Here is a 9060-nt window from a genome sequence, read left to right on the forward strand (position 1 = left end):
GGATGAAATAGGATAACCAAATGAGTGTTCCACAAGATGGGACAAATGTGATGAATTATTATCTCAGAAATCCCAGAAATGGCTTCAGTAGATGTAAAGCCAGCACAAATGTGTGGATAAAGACAAAGAACTCGACCGCTTTTCACGAGCCAGAACAAGCCACCTTGAAACAGGCAAGAAAACATAATAGGAAATTTTGAAGGGAATTAGATATTTCCATTTCTTGCAATCTTATTCATTCTTCTGGACTTTCAGACACAATCAATCTCATAAAGATGTAAGTATTAGCTGATATACTAATGTTACTAGAGAACAAAGCATCTAAAACTGTTACTACAAATCCATCACAAAATGTGGGTGGCATTTGTTCTTAAATTCTCTTTAACAAAGGCTGAGAAAAGAGCGGCATTTCCAATGCGCCATTAAACAGGCACAGAGGTATTGTCAGGGATACCTGAAGAATCTGTTCTTTTCATATTGTGGCATGAAACAACCTCTTGAACTAATGTGCGGATCAGAACTTGACTACCTACCGTTTTTCACACTTCTTTGAATAATTCAATGCAGTTTAATCCCACCCTACATATATTCTGAGGGCAAATAGATTTTTAAATCTGAATGAAATGTATTTGGAGAGTTTTTTGTTTTTTTAAAGGCAAATTAATGTGGAAGCAGAATGGAATTTGTAAACAGAATGGTTAAGAACAAGTGGAACAGCCTAGAAAGACAGATTTGTCCATGCCTGGGTATTGGGTTGCAACATTTAAAACACAGTACTGTATTAAAACCATTTTGAACAACCTAAAGTTACAGAAGTAAGGTGGGTCCTAAAAGTATACACCTCAAGTGCCAAAAGAAGTGTGTCTTCAACATTCACCGAAAGCTGTATAATGAAGGTGCAAGATGTACCTCTGTAGGAAGGAATTCCACAACTTAGGGGCTGCAGCAAAGAATGCCCTCTCCCGGTTTGCCAAACCCTGAGATTTGAGGGTGGTGGAACAACCAAGATGGCCCCTACTACTGCCAGTTCGAGCACCTAAGAGGGTCTTGTGGGAAAGGAGGCAGCAGTCTTTCAGGTATTTGGGTTCTGAGTTGTTTCAGGTTTTAAACACTATTGTGAGCACCTTAAATTGGGCCCAGAAATGAACTGGCAAACAGTGCAGTTGTTTCAAAATCAGGGTTTTATGATATCTGAAAAGAACCCTAGCTGGCAATCTGGATGTTGCATTTTGAAGTTTCTGAGGTGCCTTCAAGGACAGTCCCATACTCTCCAACATTTCTCCAATGAAAATAGGGACGTCCCATTCCATCATGATAATTTTACTACAGTGGTACCTCGGTTTATGAACGCAATTGGTTCCAGAAGTCTGTTCATAAACTGAAGCGTTCATAAACTGAAGCGAACTTTCCCATTGAAAGTAATGGAAAGTGAATTAATCTGTTCCAGATGCGTCTGCGGTGTTCGTAAACCGAAAATTCGTAAACCGAGGTGTTCATAAACCGAGGTTCCACTGTATTTATACCCCACACGTCTTACTTACTAAGCCACTCTGGGCAGTTTCCAACATATATACAAAGTTTACATTACAGTCATACCTCGGTTTAAGTACGCTTCAGTTTGAGTACTTTCAGTTTAAGTACTCCGCGGACCCATCTGGAACGGATTAATCCACTTTCCATTACTTTCAATGGGAAAGTTCGCTTCAGGTTAAGTACGCTTCAGGTTAAGTACAGACTTCCAAAACCAATTACACCCATACTTCTGGTTAAGTACGCTTCAGGCTGAGTACTCCGCGGACCCGTCTGGAACGGATTAATCCACTTTCCATTACTTTCAATGGGAAAGTTTGCTTCAGGTTAAGTATGCTTCAGGTTAAGTACAGACTTCCGGAACCAATCGTGTACTTAAACCGAGGTACCACTGTATATATTTAACATATTCTAACATATATTAAAAAGCATCCCTATACATGATTGCCTTCAGATGGCTCTGGGGTTGGATAACTCCATACCCTCCAACATTTCTCAAAGGAAAATAGGGACATCCTAAGACCTACGGAAAAGTGAACATTCCGGGATCAAATCAGAAACCAGGACGACTTCTGCAAATCAGGGACATCCCTGGAAAATAGGGACACTTGCAGGGTCTGCAGTCCCACAGACAATGCATTACAATAATCCAATAGAAAATGGTTCAGGGGTGGTGGTGGCTTGGAGGATTGATTTTTTTTGTGTGTGTGTGGGATGGGATACTCTAGTTCACAGATGACTACTGTAATGGCTACAGTTTGAAGTCTACAGGGTCCTGCTGTGGCTACACTTGTCGGGGAGTCAGGGGCATAGCTTGTAGATTTAATTAAAGGCCCCCTACCTTTTCCTTCATAATTTGAGCACAGACAGAAATAATTCTTTACTTTAATTTGGAAAATCCTCTCCCCCCTTTAAACTTTTAGTGTGCAGAATACAAAGGGGAATACCCTTCCACAATGTCCCACAGCCCATTTAGGACAAAAGCAAACGAGGAGCCAGACTTTTATTCTTAGACTGGATTTCTAAAAGCACAATAGAGTTGTCAGCTTTACAGTTATCAAATTAAATCTTTACTTTGCCTAAGAGTTTGCAGTAATTAATAGTGCAATTAAAAGGCCGACACACTGTAGCCCTTGCAGAAATTCTACAAGGCTTCCAAAGAAATTCTAAACCCTGAACATATGACAATGTATTTTAAGAAAGATAAGGGATCAAAGAGATGTCTTCCAATGGGGACTGTTCTTTTTAGAAGTGATAAAAATGTGTAGCAGTTGTGATGGAGTAGCACTGAGTTCCATTATATTAACAAGTGTGTTTGAAGAACATTAATGTGAAAACCATGGAAGATAACTTAGGGACTGTGCAAATATCTTAGTTTTTATGAGAACCTTCCACGTCCATCTATTACAAAGGATCTAGTTTAGCTACTTGTCACCAAAGTCTCCTCTGAAAATTTAGACAAAGGATAAAAATTAATGGGAGTGCCTTGTACATAACCAAACTCTAAACTTAATATTGTTCAATCAACCAGTTAACGTGACTTTCCTTCCAAGCAATAAGCCCCTACTCATTTGTTCATTCATTCAAAAAAGCCATGCTTTTTTTTTAAAAAAAGTATTCATTTAATATTCTTTACCACATCAGTGCCTTGTCATCTGGACAGCCCAGGACCTGCATACAAACTGCCCGGGTTTGTGCCCCGAAGAGTTCACCTAGGTACTGTTAATACAGCAAAAGTGGGAGGTAGCAATTATGAGTTAGCAGTCTCTGCACCCATAGCAGGTGCTGTGGTTCTCCAACAGTTTGACTTCACCCCCAGTGGTACACTCCATTGTCTCGTGAGACTGATGGTTACCAACAATAACTCATTACCACCATTTTGTAAAATAGCAGGGTGGTGTACCACAATGAAACAACATTAAAATAAATATAAAGGATGATTTAAAAGGGTAAAGGTAAAGGGACCCCTGACCATTAGGTCCAGTCGTGACCGACTCTGGGGTTGCGCGCTCATCTCGCATTATTGGCCGAGGGAGCCGGCGTATAGCTTCCAGGTCATGTGGCCAGCATGACAAAGGCGCTTCTGGCAAACCAGAGCAACACATGGAAACGCCGTTTACCATCCCGCTGTAGCGGTTCCTATTTATCTACTTGCATTTTGATGTGCTTTCGAACTGCTAGGTTGGCAGGAGCTAGGACCAAGCAACAGGAGCTCACCCTGTCACGGGGATTCGAACCGCCGACCTTCTGATCAGCAAGCCCTAGGCTCAGTGGTTTAACCACAGCGCCACCTGGGTCCCTAAAGGATGATTAAAGGGACCCGCTAATCAGTATAAGCCATTGCAAAGGCCTGTTAGCACAAAAAGGTCTTCAAGGGAAGCCTGAAAGTCTAAAGAGCTGACTTCAACATTACACAACATGGGGCTGGCGACACTAAATGCAGGGCTTCTAGTGGAGATCAGTTGGGCCTCTGTAACATGCGGAGGGGGAGAGGAACTCACAGTTCACCTCTGGATGATCTCAGTGATCAAGCTGAGATATAAGGCTCAGATGATCCAATTGTTTAGGGCTTTGTCTAACCACACAAGGAACTTGAACCTAAGATGGCAGCATATGAACAGATGTTTTAGCAGATGTGTCACATACTGTTGGCTGTCTGACCCCATCAATAGTCTAAATACAGCATTCTGCACCAGCTTGATCTTCCAGGTCAAGGGTGCCCCTCATAGACTGAACTCAGCAAGGTAGTTTCATGAGAGGAGGATCACAACAACAGATCAAATGATTTTGAATCTCAGCATAAAAGTACGTGTGCAAAGACATGCAAAGCTCTCTCTCCCTAGTATCAAGAAACCTGAAAAACTGGGTTCTCAACTATGTAATAATAATAATATATTATTTATACCCCACCCATCTGGCTGGGTTTCCCCAGCCACTCTGGGCGGCTTCCAACAGAAAAATAAAACACAGTGATCTATTAAACATTAAAAGCCTCCCTAAACAGGGCTGCCTTCTAAAAAGTCTTCTAAAAGTCTGGTAGTTGTTTTTCTCTTTGACATCTGATGGGAGAGCGTTCCACAGGGTGGGCGCCACTACCGAGAAGGCCCTCTGTCTAGTTCCCTGCAACTTGGATTCTCGTAGCGAGGGAACCGTCAGAAGGCCCTCAGTGCTGGACCTCAGTGTCCGGGCAGAACGATGGAGGTGGAGACGCTCCTTCAGGTATACTGGACCGAGGCCATTTAGGGCTTTAAAGGTCCAATCCAACACTTTGAATTGTGCTCGGAAATGTACTGGGAGCCAATGTAGATCTTTCAAGACCGGTGTTATGTGGTCTTGGCGTCCGCTCCCAGTCACCAGTCTAGCTGCCGCATTGTGGAATAGTTGTAGTTGTAAAGGTAGTTGTAGTTGTAAAGGTAAGGTAAGGTGTTTGTCCACGGACAGCTTTCTGGGTTATGTGGCCAACATGACTAAACCGCTTCTGGTGCAATGGAACACCATGATGGAAACCAGAGTGTATGGAAACGCCGTTAACTTTCCTGCCACAGCGGTACCTATTTATCTACTAGCACTGGCATGCTTTCAAACTGCTAGGTTGGCAGGAGCTGGGACAGAGCAACGGGAGCTCACTCCGTAACGGGGATTCGAACTGCTGACCTTCCGATCAGCAAGCCCAAGAGGCTCAGTGGTTTAGACCACAGCACCACCCACATCCCTACCCAACTATGTGGGGTGTCCTGTGTACAAATGTATGTGTAGACTCTGTTCCGGTCATGAAATAGGAACATTTGAAACTGCCCCGAGTCAGGTTATTGATTGTCTACTCAGACTGGCTGTGGCTCTGCAGAGTAGCAGGCAGTGCTCTTTATCATAACCTGCTAGCTGATCTTTTTTTAACTTGAGTTGCTGTATTATCATGGAGGTGCCTTGTCCTTTTCTGTTGGGGCCATCTAAATGCAGAGCATCTTTGAGGTCTGGTCCTTCATAATGAATGCACAGAGGTCCATGTGCAAACATTGTATGTGCTCCTCCTCCATCATCATTGGTATAAATTCTAGAGATAAGTGTATGCCGAGAAGAACATGTGAATATAATATATAACATAACGGAGGGTGGAACATATGGGAAACAAGCATTATGAGGAATGGTTGAGGGGGCTGGGAATATTTAGCCTGGAGAAGAGAAGACTGAGAGGCGATATGATAAGCCCTCTTCAAATATCCGAAGGGCATCACATGGAAGATAAAGCAAGCATGTTTCCTGATGCTCCAGAGGCCTGGATCTGAACCAATGGTTTCAAATTGCAAGAAAGGAGATTCTGACTAAACATCAGGAAGAACTTTATGACAATAAGAGCTGCAGAGAGTAGACTAGACAACCATGGGGTGCTGGACTCTCCTGCTTTGGAGGTTTTTAAACAGAGCTTGGATGGTAATCTGTCGGGGATTCTTTATCTGGGGGAGGACTAGATTACCCTTGTTGACCATTCCAGCTGTACATGGATCTATGTTGTTCCAGATGCTGGTTGAAAGGGATGAGGTAAGCAGTGGAAATGAACAAGAGGGTCAAGAAGGATCAAGGACTGGGAACAACATGGGCAGAAGAAGATCCTAAAGGAGATAAATCGCTGCTTGGGTTTCTCATTAGGAGTGTATCTCGTACTAATCTCTGTAAAAACACTATGCATGCTCTGTGTAAATGATATATAGCAGCAATAGTACTGTGAGTTGGGGGTTTTCAGTGCAAGATAATCTAATTTTAATATACTCAAGTTGCAGATTTTTATGGAAGTTTATGCAGGCTGGAAACCAATTGTCTGAAACAGTTATTATTTATTCATTTAAATTTATTTCTAACCATGCCCCATGGGCATAGGGAACACTGTTGCATTTATAAAGATAAAACAGCTGCATTAGAAACATTACAGGAGGTGTCAGAGATAAATTAATATATACAAACTGTGGGAAAAAATGCAGTTGATGTAACCAGATGTTTAGTTTTGGAACATGATCTATAGAAATATTGACAGGTACATTTCATGCTCAACATTTCATTTAATGCTCAACACTGGGGGTTTGCTAGGGGCTTGTGTGTTTTTAAATGAAGCTCTCCCCCACTCCTCAATTTCCCTAGGTGGCTGGTATCCCCCTTTCTGCCTGCTTACTCACTTATGCCAATTTATTCACTCTACTTATTCACTTCCCCCCACTCTTAGAGCACGTAAAGGTGTGCCCACATTTTAAATGGGGACATGCATGCCAGCCGCAAGGACAAACATCTGCCTAGACAGAAAACTGACTCAAGTAACACCTGTGCTTTGATAAGACCAGACTGATGAGGCTTTCCGCGCTAAAGTAGCCGTATCTGAGAAGGGATGTAAGAAGGCATCGTTTTCTGTCTGGTGTTCGTTACATGCAATGTTGTTTCCATTCTTCTGCAGTTCATCCTTTGCTGTCTGCTGTGGTGACATTACACAACTTACACAATATATGAAAGTAATTACATAAATTACATGTTTTGGTGGAGGGGTGTGTGTGTAATCAACAAGTTTGCAGACAGAAGGCATCAACAACAGCAAAAGCTGATCATATCCACTGAAGTGATTTCCGTTCTGGACATGGGATGAATAATTGAATATTGGCAATTTCTCTCCCCCTTTCCATTTTCGTTAGAATTCTCAGTATGTTGGTGTCATCCCCTTCCCCGCATGAGCAGCTCTCACAGGCTGGATACGTAACATATACATGACCCAACCACATGGGAACAGAGCAGACACAATGGTCATTCCCATGGAAATGGCACACCCAACCAACCCTTTGTGCGATGCTGATTCCATAATTGTGACCCACTCTTACAGGACTGTCTGTTCATATGGCCGAGCTATTTAAAGGCCAAAGTACATGATCTCTCCCAGATGAGAGAAGGAGAGGAAATGGGAGTTTCATTTTCTGTTTTCTGCTGCTCTTGGGCTGTTTTCATTTAGTAGGCCCATCTTTTATATATATACTGTTAAGTTTTTTGTTAATGCTGGAGCTTTTTTATTGAAGTGCGTAGAGTTGCCATATTTCAAAAAGTAAAAACCTGTACACCCCGAGTGGTTTTTTTTTAGGAAGACCCCAACATTGTTCACCATTTTTGTAGGAAACACTAAAAGTGAGAATTGAGTGAATGAGAGTTGTGTGTTCACATTAGTTTTGTGTAGTACTATGAGGGTGTAGTTTGTGTAGTCTTAATGTGTAGGTGAAAGATTTTGGTGCCTTTTTAATATTTATGGAATTTTTATAGTTGCAGTTATGTTGCAGTTTGATGTATCTTGATACTTTTTGACGTATTCTATAAGATTGGTATATGTCAGGCATCCCCAAACTTCGGCCCTCCAGATGTTTTGGACTACAATTCCCATCTTCCCCGACCACTGGTCCTGTTAGCTAGGGATCATGGGAGTTGTAGGCCAAAACATCTGGAGGGCCGAAGTTTGGGGATGCCTGGTATATGTGGTTCTAGCTGTTTTATTTTACACATTGATACTTGATATTTGAAGTGTGGAATGATGGTGATGATTGTAATGATTAGTAGTAGTGTGGTTTGGTTCTGAATGTGGAATTTGTACTGCATTTCTTATATTGAGTTCTCTTGGATTTGCAAACCACTTAGAGATTTCTTCTGAAATATGAAGCAGCATATAAATTAAAGAAATCAGCAAAGCAAATATGACATTAAATGTATAGTTTAGTGTTGTGTGTAGAGTTTCTAGGGAGCTTGATTGGAAGGGTGACTGAAGCTCAACTGGAGATTATATCACATATCAGGCAAGGTCCCATCGGGGCCAGGAGGATGCCAGCGTGGTTCACAAGCATCCTTCAAAATAAGGAATAACTTGCCCAAATGAGAACAACAACAAAAGAGCCAATAAAGGAGACAATAAAGATTTCTTTAAAAGAATTTGAGGAACACATCATTACAAATATAAAGACCAACAACAACAACAAATAATTTAAATACACCAGTACCAGGAGACTAACTAAAATAGAGTTTGAGAAAGACTATTACTTGAATAGTCATTCCACTTCTACTTCTGAGAAACTGGTTTTTTCAGGGTTTTGTATTGTTTCAAGCAAAGGTGACAGCAGGCTCAAAGACTATGTGTACAACTCACTCAAACCACTTTGAAGTTTCCTTTAAAAATAAAAAAGGATGTGTTAAATCTTGGGTGTTTGATGAGGAATCTGGAGTTATGAAAGACAGGGGAGCTGAGGACATCTTATTCCATTATGTTGCTGCATACTGAGATTCCTGTGTCAAAGGCATTTGCACACTAAAATTTCCATGGATAGATGGCTAAAGATATGGATGGAAAGCCTTCCAGGCAGAAGTGTCCATGCACAGAGTGTTCTTTCTTTCCTCACTATGCAGTGTTTTTACTCCTTGAAATTAAAAAAAAGTTATATATGTGAGGCACAGAATATGATATATTGGAAGAGACATGCTCATGAACCATGGTGATTTAATACCTTGCCTCCAGCATTAGCCTTT

Source organism: Zootoca vivipara, chromosome 1 (genome assembly GCF_965207765.1).
Source record: "Zootoca vivipara chromosome 1, rZooViv2.hap1.1, whole genome shotgun sequence".
Classification (NCBI taxonomy): Eukaryota; Metazoa; Chordata; class Lepidosauria; order Squamata; family Lacertidae; genus Zootoca; species Zootoca vivipara.